Source organism: Plectropomus leopardus, chromosome 7, assembly GCF_026936395.1.
Source record: "Plectropomus leopardus strain MGB_pleo_1.0 chromosome 7, ASM2693639v1, whole genome shotgun sequence".
Taxonomy (NCBI): Eukaryota; Metazoa; Chordata; class Actinopteri; order Perciformes; family Serranidae; genus Plectropomus; species Plectropomus leopardus.
The window spans coordinates 23,122,598-23,137,234 of NC_142182.1; the positions used below are offsets into that span (position 1 = coordinate 23,122,598).

Sequence of the window (14,637 nt, forward strand, 5' to 3'; positions counted from 1 at the left end):
GGCTTTAAAAACTAACTCTGCGGCTCATTATCATTAGGACACCACACCTCACGGACCTGACATTTTTTAACCTCAAGGACAGCGCTGTATATTTGCCTGTTTTCTCCTAAAATCACAAAAAAGTATGTTCTCCTCACAGGAAGTTGACAAATTAAAATACAAACCTGCAGAGAGAGAGAGCACTGGGTCCATTAAGATATACCTCAGTAAGCCTCCTAACCGCCTGTCCCCTCACCCGCAGCTAAGAATATGACATTTTGCTTAAGTCTGCACAATCTTGAAATTACTTTCACTACCATCTTTAAAAGTTGCCAAGTGCCAATTTAATTTTGGCCCCTTATTTTGCTTATATTTTATTCTCCCACGAACACGCTCTCTCTTTTTCTAAAATTAGACACATTCTCACAATCTCTAGCTCCCTCATTTCCTCCTCGCCTGCGTTCAGTCGCTGCCTGGTGGGACTCCATATTAACTTTGTCAGTAGGATCAATCACACTGCTGGTCAAACATCAGGGTGAAGTGCAGGCTGCTCGTCTTCTGATGAAAAATAGATCAGGTCAGAACTAGAATTACCACTTGTGGTTGTATGCATCCACCAGACAGTAAAGCTGCAATTTACACACATTTCTGTCCAGGCTAATATGTAGTCACGACAGTAGAAAATGCTTCAGAAATGAGCGTTGCTGCAAAAAGGAAAAAAATTCCACAACGTGGATGCTTCACACACACTGATTAAATATTTCTCGTTCTCTTCCTGAGTTATTATGTTAGACTATGTGCAGAAAAGTGTTTTTGCAGAACATTATGATGTCACAGTGACCTTTGACGTCTTGGATATAAAATGTCATCACTTCATCATTTTATTTTATTAGATATTTGTGTGAAATTTAGTGCACGAATTCTTGAGTTATGGACAAAAACATGTTTTGTGAGATCACACTGATATTTGACCTTCACAATCTAATCAGAATATAAAAACTTAATCAAAAGGAGGCTTTTTGGATCCATCAGCACGATGCATGTAGTTATCCTGGCCTTAATGACGATATTGATTTTTCATTGTTTCCTGTAATTTGTCTATGGACAGCTGGTGGCTTTATGGATGCATGGTCTGTTTATGTGTGTATGTATGTGTATATATGTTTATATGCATATATGTTTTTTGGATGTGTATGTACACACACACACACACACACACATACATGTATGTATGTATGTATGTATGTATGTATGTATGTATGTATGTATGTATGTATGTATGTATGTATGTATGTATGTATATGCATATTTATTCATATGTGGGAGTCATTTTATTTCATGTTCCTTTTTTGTCATTACGTTTTGTTATTCATTCAGTTTTTACCTGTCTATCATGTGACTACATTATCATTTGTTACTGGGTCCTGCCACTATATAGGCGGGGCTACATCCACAATGCATATGTTTTTGAAGCCCTGACGAAGGCCAGTGTTTGGTCGAAACATGTTGGCTTTTTTTAATGATTTAGCCACTATAATAAAGACTTTTTAATGTAATTCCTCCCCGTTTTTCACATTCTCATACTCTTTGAGTGCCTGGATTTCCCTCTCGTCTTATCTTAATCCGTTTATTCAGTTTCTGAGATGTGACATTCAAGAGAATGAGTTGTAAACGAGGTCACAGTGACCTTGACCTTTGACCCCCAAAAATCTAATCAATCCATCCTTGAATCGAACTTTGAATTTGTCTCAAATTTGAAGAAATTCCCTCAAGGATTTTGCGATATGAGGTTCACTAGAATGTGACAGACAGACAACCTGAAAATATAATGCCTCCAACCACAGCTGTCACCGGTGTGAAAGCACAAAAATCAGTCCAAACAAAGTCTATTTACGAGTCCACAGAGGGTCTGGAGAAACAGAAGCTTCATATGCCAATTTAAGAAAGGGTTGGGGGGCTACTTGTGTTGTAACCCAGAAAGCTGGATAACCTCCTGTGGTGGATATACAATAATCTGGCTCATATAATTCAAGAACGTGCTCGTCTGTCTTGGGAGAAGCTGTCAGCTTGAATGACGCAATAACTTCTGCGTGTATCCTTATGTGTGTCTGTGTGTGTGTTAATATCCCCAGGGATCTTTTGATCCAGATTCTTCAATCACACTCATACACTCACACACATACACACACAAGACTGTCCTACTATTAATACACCTCCTTTGAGCTCGTTCTTTCATCAGGCCTTGCAGCCTCACATCTTTCCATCTTACGAGCTAGAAAATATGACACCACAATTAGAACAATTCTTTTATACTCCAGATCAGATCCAGAGTTAAGAGGATAGCAAAAACGTTTTCTTCAAGGCATGCTTTGGTGCTGAACAACAGGAGTCAAACTGAGATTCACACAGCCTGGGGCACATGTCTTTGCATAATCAAATCAAACAGTGAAAGAATATTAAGAGGAAATGAGAAAACTTGTCTGTTGGCGTTATCTGAGCTATTGCCCTGAATGCAATGTTGTGAATGAACGGGGATAAATAGGCATGAACGGTTTATGGAAAATATTCTAACAAGTATCTTGTTTTCAATTCAAATGGGAGGGCAGGCGGGAACACCGCGAGCTGGCAGCATGAAGGAAAGCTGGACTGTTCATCTGCACACACTGCAATGACAGAGCTGATTGAAATTTGGCAAGGGTTCTCTTTAAGTTGTAAGAGATAATGAAAGTTGACAGCTTCAGGGCACCCAGTGTCTCAGCTGATAGAGCAGGCGCCACATGTACAGAGGCTGTGTCCTCGCCGCAGCGCCCCCTTTGCTGCATGTCATCCTCTCACTCTCCCCCTTTCACGCTATGTCCGTCCTGTCCAATAAGGCAAAAAAGCCCCTAAAAAATATCTTTAAAAAAAAAAGTTGACAGCTTTACTGTATAGATCAGCTGGTGGAGCCAATGTTAGCTTTACCAACTGACAGGACAGGCATCTTTCAACGGCCCGACTAAAACTATAAACTGTAACTCATTCCTACCATTCAGTCATACTTTACAACTACCTAGCATGCTAGCTAGTACCTGCTACATTTATTAGCTGAAATTAACATGGTTGGGTCAGCTATAGGGCTGTCAATACATCATTTCAGCATTGACACTGAAATATTCAGGGTTGAATCCCAGGACATTTGATGTCAAGTCACGCAAATTAACTCAAAGACATCAACTACAACTTTTTGTTGATACAAAAAGACAAATCGAATGGTTCTCATTTTCCATGACTAAATGTTACCAGCCAAGCCCTCCCCTTTAAGACAGATTATGTGAATATGTGACATAGTCCAGTGCCATTCCTTATGGGAAGTGAGACTCATAGCATAGCATATAAATAAGCTCAAGTTCCAGTACGACGGCCATGTTTTTGTGGCGGCACAGAAGAAATACAGCATCTATTTAATGCAACATTATCATGTTTCCTAACTTGAGTTGTCAGACTGTCAGAGCTTGCTACCAGCTACAGGCCGGGCTAAAGCTAACTGAGTCAGGCTAAAGAAACAGAGGTCTATCAAATACGGCTCTGAGCCGTAAGGCTGGAGCATCGACACTAACATTAATCCACAGCACGCCTCGCCAGTAGTCGACCATAGCCTGAAAATGATCGAGGAGCAGAAGGGAAGCTACATAAAGGAGCCTTCTTACCTCCAGGTTAAGCACACGCATTATTAATATGACATGTAACATCACTGACTTCAGGCTGGACTGACAGAAGATATGAATACATGGTGTCATGGTGAGTGGACCAGTGTATTTAATGACCGATATTCCCCTGTCCCCCAAAAAATGTACTTTTACTCTCCACAGTAAAGTCATTTTTCAGCTCATTGGTGGTATTATTTTCTGATGTATTCCTCTAAAAATAACATCACTAATTCTGTGATTAATTACTTGTAGATAGAACTATTCCAGACATCCGGCAAAAATTGCTGTATTTCTTCACATCACTGCACACACACACACACACACACACACACACACACACACACACACACACACACACACACACACACGTATATATTTTTTTTTTTGCAGGAAAAAAATCACATCAGTTATCGCCAATATCCTGCTGCCTATGTCAGATAGATCTTTTATCTAAGGAGAGACCATTTTTAACAGTAAAACAACATAGTCCACTCTATCTCACCATCTCAAAAGATATATCAAAAGTCCCACAACAGCATGCATGAAGCATGCTGACCAAAGTTATATTTTGTAGTGACCAATTCATTCATTCACACTCGACATTAATTATCTTCACTGGACCTAACATAATGACAATAATTGCCATCTCAAACTTTCACCATCTTCTTAAAACACTGTTAACAATGTAAGCTATGATTCTGACTGCTTGTGCATTATACCTGAAAAAAACAACAACACACAGCTTCTTTCTTAGTTTTTTGAAGTTCAATTGTTGCTATGATATAATTTGTGACTGGCAGTACTGACGACAGGCTCTTCACTCACACACACACACACACACACACACACACACACACACACACACACACACACACACACACACACACACACACACACACACACACACACACACACACACACACACACACACACACACACACACACACTAGAAAGCCCTATTGGTATGCAAGGCATGCACAATCCACAAAGACAGAATGGAAGTGTCCTGTTGAGGAAATTGAGTTGTTGCTGCAGTAAATAGTAATGACACCAGAGAAATAGAATATTAACAGCAGCATATCAACCTGTGGCTCCTGTAAACAGATACAAAAGAGAATTGTATCACTGATATTGCAAATGTAGGCATGTATGTGTGAGCATTTGAAAAGGAATGCTTTATTAGGTATGGGCTATCGTAATGAGATCAGCTGCTGGCACAATAGCAGGCTAATATGCGCTATATTTATCCAGTCCAACACAAAACACAATACTACACTCTAGGGGAAAAAAACCTCACCTTATTTTATGCTTTGAGAATCTAATACACAAAAGAAGAAACACCATTACTGTCCTCTTTTGTAAATCAAAGCACATAAGCTCATTCTTTCTCTACCACGAGGCTCAGGTGCAAAGCAGGGCCGTTTTTACAGCCACACAGACAGACAAGAGGATTTTACTTTTTCCAGACAAAAAAAAAAAACTAGAAAGTTTTATATTACACAGAGAAACTTGAACAAAAGATAAAGGAAGTTACACTCTCAAAACTTTTTCAGTTAGCACCCCTTTTTCCTTTTTTCTCTCAACACTGGCTGTCACTCAGAGTTTGACTGATGGGTCTGTTTGAAATAACAGGTTGCTAAGTGGGCACCGTAAGATCCTGATCCCCTCTCTGATGGCCAAACCACCAGGAGCTCAGTCTCTTTTTTTGCAGATACAATACTTAAACTAGTGTTAAATTAAGTTTTAAAACAAAGAACTTGAGAAAATAGCTACCTATTGCTGCATTGATCTGATTGTGTGAAAGCTCTGGATCTTGTAGGTAGCAGATAGTGACATTTAGCAGGTGCCAGTCGACACAGTAAAGTAATCCCATCTCCAGTACCCTGCCATCTGTATTAAACAAGGACACTTTAAAACTCACCACCATTTCTTTCACCTTTTCATATAAATGAGTAAAACATGTATCCAAGGTTTGAAATTAATACCCGCCAAGCGCCAAGTAGGGGTTGATTTTTCTGTTGGGCAAATAATTCTCAAAAGGCAACCAGCCAATATAGTGGGTACATGTTGCAACCAAAATAGTCATATTCAAAAGTCCATGCTAAGAGTCTCTACTGTGATTATGTGTCATTTACGGTTTGCCACTCTGCTGTCAGAGTCAGAGTTTCACTCACACGCACACGCACACGCACACACACACACACACACACACACACACACTGCAGATGTCTTGTTAAGCACAACAGTGCAGTGAAACTTTTTTTTTCCCACCAGTCACCTTTGCCAGTGAGTCAAAGACTTAATTCCAGATACTGCATACATGAATCAAAGTACTGATGCTATTAATTAATCATTATTTCCTTTTACAATTTGAAGTATTTGTCAGCATTTGCCTCCAACAACAGCAGTGTCTCTGACCTCTCATGCAAACAAACGGACAGGTTTCAATGGATTTTTTGTCATTTCTAACTTAGGTTACAAATTTGAGACGTCTAGTGTGTAGAATTCAGTGACGTGTTACAGTGAGGTTGAAAATTGTAACCACATAAAACTTCTCACGTGCCAAGCACATCAGAGATCTACGGTAGCTGATGAGAGACAAGAGTGGACCTAAGTAGAACCGGAGTCTGGTTTGTCTGTTGTGGGCTACTGTAGAAAAAACATGACAGACTCCAGGGGAGAGACACATGGGTATAAATCATGGATGTATTATAGTGAAATGTAATACATTACATGTACAAACGGCTCATTCTCAGGTAACAAATGCACAATTCTAGAGTGTTGAACACACAAACACATTTTATCTTCAGAAGGTAATGAAAACCTAGTTATGAATATCATATGTCATTTCTGACAATATGTGCCCCACTGCACCTTTAAAAGCTGAATTGAAATGGATTCAGTAAATCATAATTCAGATGCACTTAAAGGGTTTTTTCATCGTAAGGCAAGTTGGATTTGAGATTTTTAAGACTTTTTAATTGCTAAATTGGAGAGAAAAAAAGAAACAACTTTAATTACTCACTGTTCAGGACAATTTGTCCACATTTATTGTAACAATAAATACGGTATCTTTCTTGTTTTTTTGTCTCTTGGTGGAGAAAAGTGTAGAACAGAACTGGGAAGACAATATGCTTCATTCCACTGACTTGATTCCCATTGTGCCAAGTCTGAAAAACTTTTTGCATAAAGAACACCAAGCCTCATACGCATTGCTCTGTACCAGTTTCATCCAAAGATTGAACTTTAGATGAATCTGAAATCCCCCGTCATCTAAAGTATAATGACAGTTAGCTAGCAGACAGTAGATCCTCTGCTCAGACTCCAAACCAAAAAACAAAAAATGAGAATCATTGGTTCCACTATCCTGATCATGCAGGAGGCATTTAGTGTATTATTTAAAAGTCAGAAAAAAACACTTGAAAAATACTGTTTTCCATGTCTAAACATTTTTTTTGACTTTTGAAAAAAATAGATTTTAGACATTTTTACACCTATTAAGGCCTTGTTTTTATATTATTTAATACTATGCCTATTAAGACTTTCTAAGGATCCACGGGAACCCTGAGTAAACAGATACAGACTTCAACGTAATATAGTTGTGATATTCATTCTCTTCCAACCCTAGTTGCAGGGTTTGGGATGATAGCAGTGTCTACTGTTGTTTGCCCACATGTCTTTGTAATTGCCATCTTTGGGTTATGCAAAAGTCAGATCTTCCGATCCTTCACATAGTGGTTAAAAATAACAAATTTATTTAGACTCTTTTGCAAAACAGCTCTTAACTTTTAAATGAAGCTTTCATTAAGGAAAAAAATCTATGCATTTTGTATGATTTTAATGATTATCAATAATGGATCAAAACTTCTCAATCAAAACCAAGCATTCCTTATTTATCCCACATATTTAAAACGCTTATTTTATAATAAAAAAAAAAGCAACCAGCAGCTTTATTTGAGGCCTTGCTCCTTGCAGTATGACAGTGGAGTTGATAAAAACAAGAGATTTGCAGCTTAGACCTTCGGTAACAACAGGAAGGTGATCGGTAGTGCTCAGCTGAACATCCTAGATAACTACCACCAGGGTCAAATATCCCCAGGGTCATTCAGTATTTGCTGGTTTGGACTCTAGCGTATCTATATCTCTGTATTTGTGATGAAGACAAAGCATCAGAGTCACTGTCTATCCTCCATCTCTGACGGAAATTTCGTCAAGCACCTCACATCAACCTCTACCTCCTAAATCACTTTCCTCCCCTTATTTCATTCCTCTGTTATCTCAGATTTGATGTTATCCTGAAGAAAAAAATCTCTGAAGAAAAAAAAATCTCTTCATGCACTTACTGCATTGTAGCACCTATTTCAAAAAATGACTTCACAAGCACTTCTGGATAGCATAGTTATTCTAGTGATACTGCCAGGGCTATTCAGCTCTACTGGCTACTATTGTCCTGTCATTTTACTGATATTAAATTACACTGAAGCTAATCTTATTCTATGGTACACTGCCTATCACTGTCAGCTAATAACTGAAATATGAAAATCCCTCTTTTATAGGAAGCTGCCACTGCTTCTCTTAATAATACCAATGATTGTGCACTGAATATTGTCTCTATAGGCGCACAGAGAAGTAAGCAATTACTCACAATGCTTATTAACTCTGCTGGTGCTATCTGAAAATCAGACTCTATTGTCAATTTGATTTGCAGTAGGTAAGAGCATCTCATATTGATATAAACTGCAATCAACTCTAATACCACAAGGTATTTAATCGCATATATTGGCTTTAGCCTGGTTCCTGAACTGGATTCACTCGGATTCTGATTGAAATGTTAATGACCGGTCCCCTCGCAGCTTCTCTGTGACTGAGGAATGAGGCAGCTCAACCTCCCCACCCAAAAGTGACCCCTTTCAGTTAGCCTTCAAAGGGCCGTGACAGTGAATGGCCCGACAGTCACTGCCAGGAACAGAAGAGGAGCTCACTGTCGATTCATCACTGGTGGCACAAAGGGAAATTCAAGGTTATACTTTTACTGTTTCTGCTTAAGTGTGAAAACGTGTCTTTGAAAAGGTCAGACGCATACAGATATAGGAGAGTGTCATCAGTTAGATAATAGAGCAGGATGATTTGATGTGAAAACAGAAAAAAAGCAGAGAGACAAAGAAATAAGACACACTTAAGTTTCACAATAAAAAGTGGAAAATGTACACTTGGTATATCCAATACTTTGCATGTGTCTTCTCCCTTTGTTTCTTTTAAGTACCACTGAGTGTGTGCTATAATGATTTTGGGTGATGGCTGTAGTAATTATACCTGAACAACAGGTAGGAGTATGTTTAAGGACATTCAGCCTCTGCAAAGCCTTACTTGCTTTTAGGGAGAAAAAAAGGGAAATTCTTCACATGCTCATCTTTCCGTCATCACCGTCCCATTGTTTGGAAATGTCACATGGTCATACAGTGAAGGTCAATAGTTGACTTTTAATCACAGGTAAACTGAAACAGCAGAACTGCTGAGTGGATAAGTCTTGGTTCATTGCTTTAAATGTCTCCAACAGTTGCCAAAAGACCCGAGAGCACATAAAAAGGCATCTGTGCCGTCTTTGAAAATGCCACAGGCTGGGACAAATGCGTATCTGTAATAATGAGTGTGACAGTGAAAATGTTTTCTGCTATTTGCTGTTTTAGAAGCTATTAAGATACCTAACATAGCATACATTACAGAGAAAGCACATCTGAACCTTGATAGCTGTAAAATCACAATATACAGAGGAAAGCTGCATCATTTAACATGCTCACAGCATAAGATTAGCAAGCATTCAGCACTTTCAAAATTTCTGCAGGAAACGTTAATTATGTCACAAAACCAAGGCCGCAATTTCCACCGGGGATTAGGGTACCGCTCACATCTAAACTGGTACCTCAGATATGGTATCAGTATGGTACCTTTTTTTTGGGTACTTTCTCATTCTGCAATAAAAAAATTTAATTTTTAAACAAGCTGCAGCCAACAAGCAATTCTAGTCTTTTTCAACCAAAACTGACAATTATATGGAATAAGTACTTAAATCAGAAAAACACTATTACAAACAGCAGTTATACCAAGCTATTTCTAAAAGGAAATGGGAAAGAAAAATGAGCAGAGACCCAAATTATCAGCACTGCAGCGAAAGTTTCAGCTCGCTGGAATGTCAGGGGAGCTCCTTGGCATTATGTGGCACTTCCACCTCCTATTTGAACCGGGCAAGTCACAGACGCCGATCACTTCGCACAAATTTAGCCGAATTTAACATAGAGCAGACAGGAAATAGGACAGCGATACAACATAGAAACATCCGGTTAATTTTCAGAATAAAACACTCTGTGTTTATGTCTGATCATATTTCACTTAACTACATCAACAAAACGTCAAAATGAGCGGATCCAGGCCTGGAGTCAACAGGTCAGAGGTTTTCGGAGGTCATTACCGGTAACACGGGCGAAAAGAAGCCAATTTAGAAGGTGGAAAACCACAAAATTATTTATGACACCAGACATCCTTTAATAACAACCATAGAATGGAAATGGTGAGGAGAAATTTATTGGAAGTTATGGGAGTGAACTGACATCACTATAATTAATCCACGGAGTGAATGGAGCTATTACATTTTTCTGTAATGATATATTGCGCATGATTCTGTAATGACCGCGAGAACTCCTCGGTCTCACCACTCCAGCTGATCCGGCGGTGCTGCGCCATGCCGGATTCAAAACGCAACTGGTGGAGACTGATGGATGACGGAGCACAGAGAAAAATCGCAGCGGAGCTGTAACGCAACGCACATGCAAGCGGTGGAAATCCGCCATGAGGCACGGCTGTCTTTGCCACTAAGCGCACCAAAGCCAGCCAAGGAGTCCTGTGGGCGGTTTCCCGGCTTCAGGAACTCCTGTCTAAACCCAACGTTATCACCAAGCAGCAACCTCCAGAGCTTTTATCACTGTACCGTTGCAAGTTTATTGTTAACTGTGTAGTCAGCCCACTATTGACATGGCTTCACGTTATCTTATCAGCTAATGTTAATGTCAAGATATCATTGTACTAGAACCAAAACCCATACGAAGCGCATCATTAAGAAAAGGCGCTGAGAGCGCTCTTTTACGAAGCAGTTTGATGAAGCGCTCCCCAGTACTCTGCCACCGCTTTTCTGCTGAAGAAACATGCTGGGTGGACACAGGCCCTTAAAAGCTGGTCAGCAAATACATGACAGTCTAACACCACATACTGTAGGTTTACTCATATTGACGTAACCCTGTGAGGCCTCTTAGGTCATCAGGCAGAGGTTTTCTAACTGCACCCAGAGTTCTCCGCTATTATGTTGATGTTGATAACTGCTGCTCATATTTGTTTATGCTACTTATGTCCTCATATTTTCTTTTATCTGTTGCCTTTCAAAGTAAAGCACTTTCAGTTCATGTGTAATGAAATGTGCTATATAAATAAAACTGTCATTGCCAAATGCTGCTTTGATATCTTCATGAATGTCACATCAACATGAAAACTCGTCTTCAAAAACACTCTGTTACCTCGCTTATATCTAAAAACAATCTACAAAACAAACAAGGGAAAAACAAAACAGGACATTTTTCTGGCTCTTGGCAAAATTTCTGGTTTATCATTTCAGTACCACAGGGGATTGGACAAAAGTGGTCTTTTTACTAATGGACCGCTTTTTACTGCTAACCTGATTCAGTCAAACACACAGAGCTTGGCGGTAACCAAACAGCAAATTCACTACCTGAATACCAAACAGGCTGGCCAATGAGTAGACAGCCTGTCAGGCAGAAACACTGACAAAAAGGTGTAACTGAACGCGTCCCAATGGCTTGGCAGAATATTTTGAACTGCATAGATGGACTGAATGGACTGGGTGTTGCAGACGGGACTAAAAAAAGCCCACAGTTCTGCTGCAATAATACAGAAACTTCTACCTCAACTGATGTTTAGATGACATGTTTACATGAAGTAGAAGAAGTGTCTAATGCAACACAGTCAAAGCCTTGCTTGCTTTTAGGAAACAGTCTCAGTTCCACCTTAAAAAAAAAATTGATGTTCTTCATTACTTTCAACTCCATCTGAAGACTTTGGGCCATTATCCACTCTGCAAAGACACTCTCTCTTTTTATTTCTCAGTGGAGTCACCTTGTTTTATTTCTTTTATCCATTTAAATTTACCTTTTGAAAGTCTTACCCTGCATTTAACGTCTTTTATGCAGTAAGAATATCACTGAATTCTCTTTCTGTGACTGAGTTAGAAAAATAAATTTGCCTTACAAGAAATTAGAGACTGAATCAGTGAGGTTTTGATCTTCCACAAGAATTTACCAGCACCCACGCACGCAGCATACAGTAGGGACTTTGTTGAGACGCCGCAGTGAGTGCATAAACAGATCTGACATCTATCCAGGTTAAACCCCTCATGGAGACTTAGTGACAACCGCTTCCCATTTCTGTCATGATTAAATCAATATTATTACTGCGGGTGAGTCACAGAGCTTTACAAAAGGGCATTTAGGGTGGGGGAATGTGAGGATTCAAAAGGCAAGTCCTTCCCATTTTGATTCTGTGGTAATCAACGGTGTCACATCAAGACAGCATTAAGTAGATAAATCCTACTCCTGAATAATTGACTACATCTCCAGATACAAAAGCAACAGCCCTCCGCCCATGACAGACATTAAAGCTGACAGAATTAGACGCCTCCAGAGAGCTACTCCCACCAACGGTGCACAGAGACACGCACAGAGAACAAAGTGTTTCCAGTGTCAAACATCTTGTTCTGCTGTGTTGGCAGTGGCTGTCTTATAATACGCTCAGAGCTGCTGTTTTACCCTAATATTTTGCATTTTCACAATGAAATCAGAGAACCTAAAAGCAGTGACAGGCAGATCACTGGATCATATATTTTTAATTACTAATCCTGTTGTAATTTCAAGGACTGCTGACCGAGTTTAAGGTCTGTCAGCTGAACACCTACAATGTAAATTAGGTTAGTGTGTGTTTTTACTGTATATTATACAGCAACAGTTGAGTACTCTTGAATATGCTTCTCCTTGTTCCATTGCTCCCTGCAATAGTTCAAACTGATGTGCTGTCAACAAATGCCAGATGTGACTGTTTCAGTCTTGTTTCATAGACAAATTTTGATGGATGATGGGCATGATGGATAATATCAGTGGTGCTAATGCCACAAAAACATATTCCATTTCCTGTGACCACTTCATAATGAAGGTCAACTTGTGTTTAAACAGTTAAAAGCTATTAATGTGAAGCTGCAGCAGTAGGAAATGTTCAGTTTCGATAAGCAGTAACATAATACAGCGCTCTATAAATGTTGAGCATCACTGACAAATTTCTTCTTTTTTTTTTCTTTAAATGTCTGTTCTATTGAGTAACACCAGAGTTGTCATGTGTTTATTAAGCATTGGGAAAAATTCCCAGAATTTTCCACACATTCATTTATTTGTAGCAGCCCACAACAACGACATCTGCCGCCACATGTTATTTTTAGTTTTGGAGCTGGACTTTTCATTAGGAGCACTATGAAAATACATTCAGCGTTCGGTTATTAACTGCATCACACTCTCGGAGGGCAGAGCGTGCTCTCAAACAGACGGAGCAGCAGAATGACAGGCACAGTGATAGTGAAACTTCAGCGTTCATTATGATGCATCTAAAAGCATTCATTCACCTCTGCAAGCAGCTGCTCCTTCCATCCATCAATCTGATCAGCTCTGACTGGATGGACTGATCAGTTATCCAACCCACAACTCAAACTCCACAAACTCGGGAGAGTTTGGCCTGCACTACGTCCACGGTCACACAGAAAACTCAGGATTTAGACAGGGGACACAGCATGATACAAAGGGACAGAGACACACAAACAGAAAAAGAAAAAGAAAAGTTGTCCCCCATCGTCAGCTATCTCCATACATAGATTATAACGCTGTGAGAAATTGTTTCAACCGTTTCCTCACCTAAAAATGTCCTCCCTGCTCTCTGTTAAATTTGAGCAATTTTGCAGTATAAATTTGTTGGATTTAGCTATTCCTGTAATTTTATCCAAACCTTACTCTACAGCTGAGATACTAACAACAGCACATAGTATGGCATAATGTGGAAAAAGCCAGACTTTTGTGGTACCATCTAGACTTCAATGTTAAAAAAAATATATGTGGTGATTTTAGTCACAAAAGCACATTAAAAATGTGTTGGATTCAGAAATGTAGAAATGAGCAATTGGTGTCATTTCAAGCTCCAAAAAGTTCCTACTTTTATCAGATATTTTTATTTGGCAGTCATTTACAACCTGCTTTTGAATAATGAACCAACATCCACTCCACAACATGTTTTTCTTAGAGAGAATTTACATTAATTTAGCTTTCATTTCTAGAGAAAAAAAGAAAACATTTCTTGCTGCTGTGCAGCAGCTCTCTACCACACTTTCATTTCCAGCCACTGTGTGATTAAGAATAAATAAACCAAGTAAGGTCATCATGCCGGCTGGTATGCTTAGCTTCTCAGCCTAGCCTATATATTTACCATGTTCAGCTCTCAATATGTAAAACAGTGGTACTTCGGTTTGATGTAAACCTTCACAGAGAACTTATGAAATTCAAATTGGTTCTGAGGGAACATGTGGATATTCAGTTTCTAAGATTTCATTTGGCATTGATGTTCTTCTGACATTATTAAGAAAACAGCATCTGTCTTTAAGACCCATCCCCTCCACCTTCCAATGACAGCTTATATATGATGTCACTTTAAAGACGTCAATATGCTATGTACGAATTGTGCATATATATTATATTTGTGGTTTGCAGAAACGTATAATGCAAATATTTCTTTCTGGCAACTGGGCTGTTTCAAGAAAAGCTTATGTTCAGATATCCAAGCGCTTAAAACAGTAGCAAATATTTTGGGTTTGGGCCAAACT

At 39.2% G+C, this 14,637-nt stretch overlaps 1 protein-coding gene across 5 annotated transcripts in view; it reads right to left on the reverse strand.

Moving 5' to 3' along the window:
* Positions 1-14,637, reverse strand: part of LOC121949780 (pleckstrin homology domain-containing family A member 7-like) — a 178,519-nt gene that overhangs the window by 142,482 nt on the left and 21,400 nt on the right. The gene's annotated exons all lie outside the window — the stretch shown is intronic.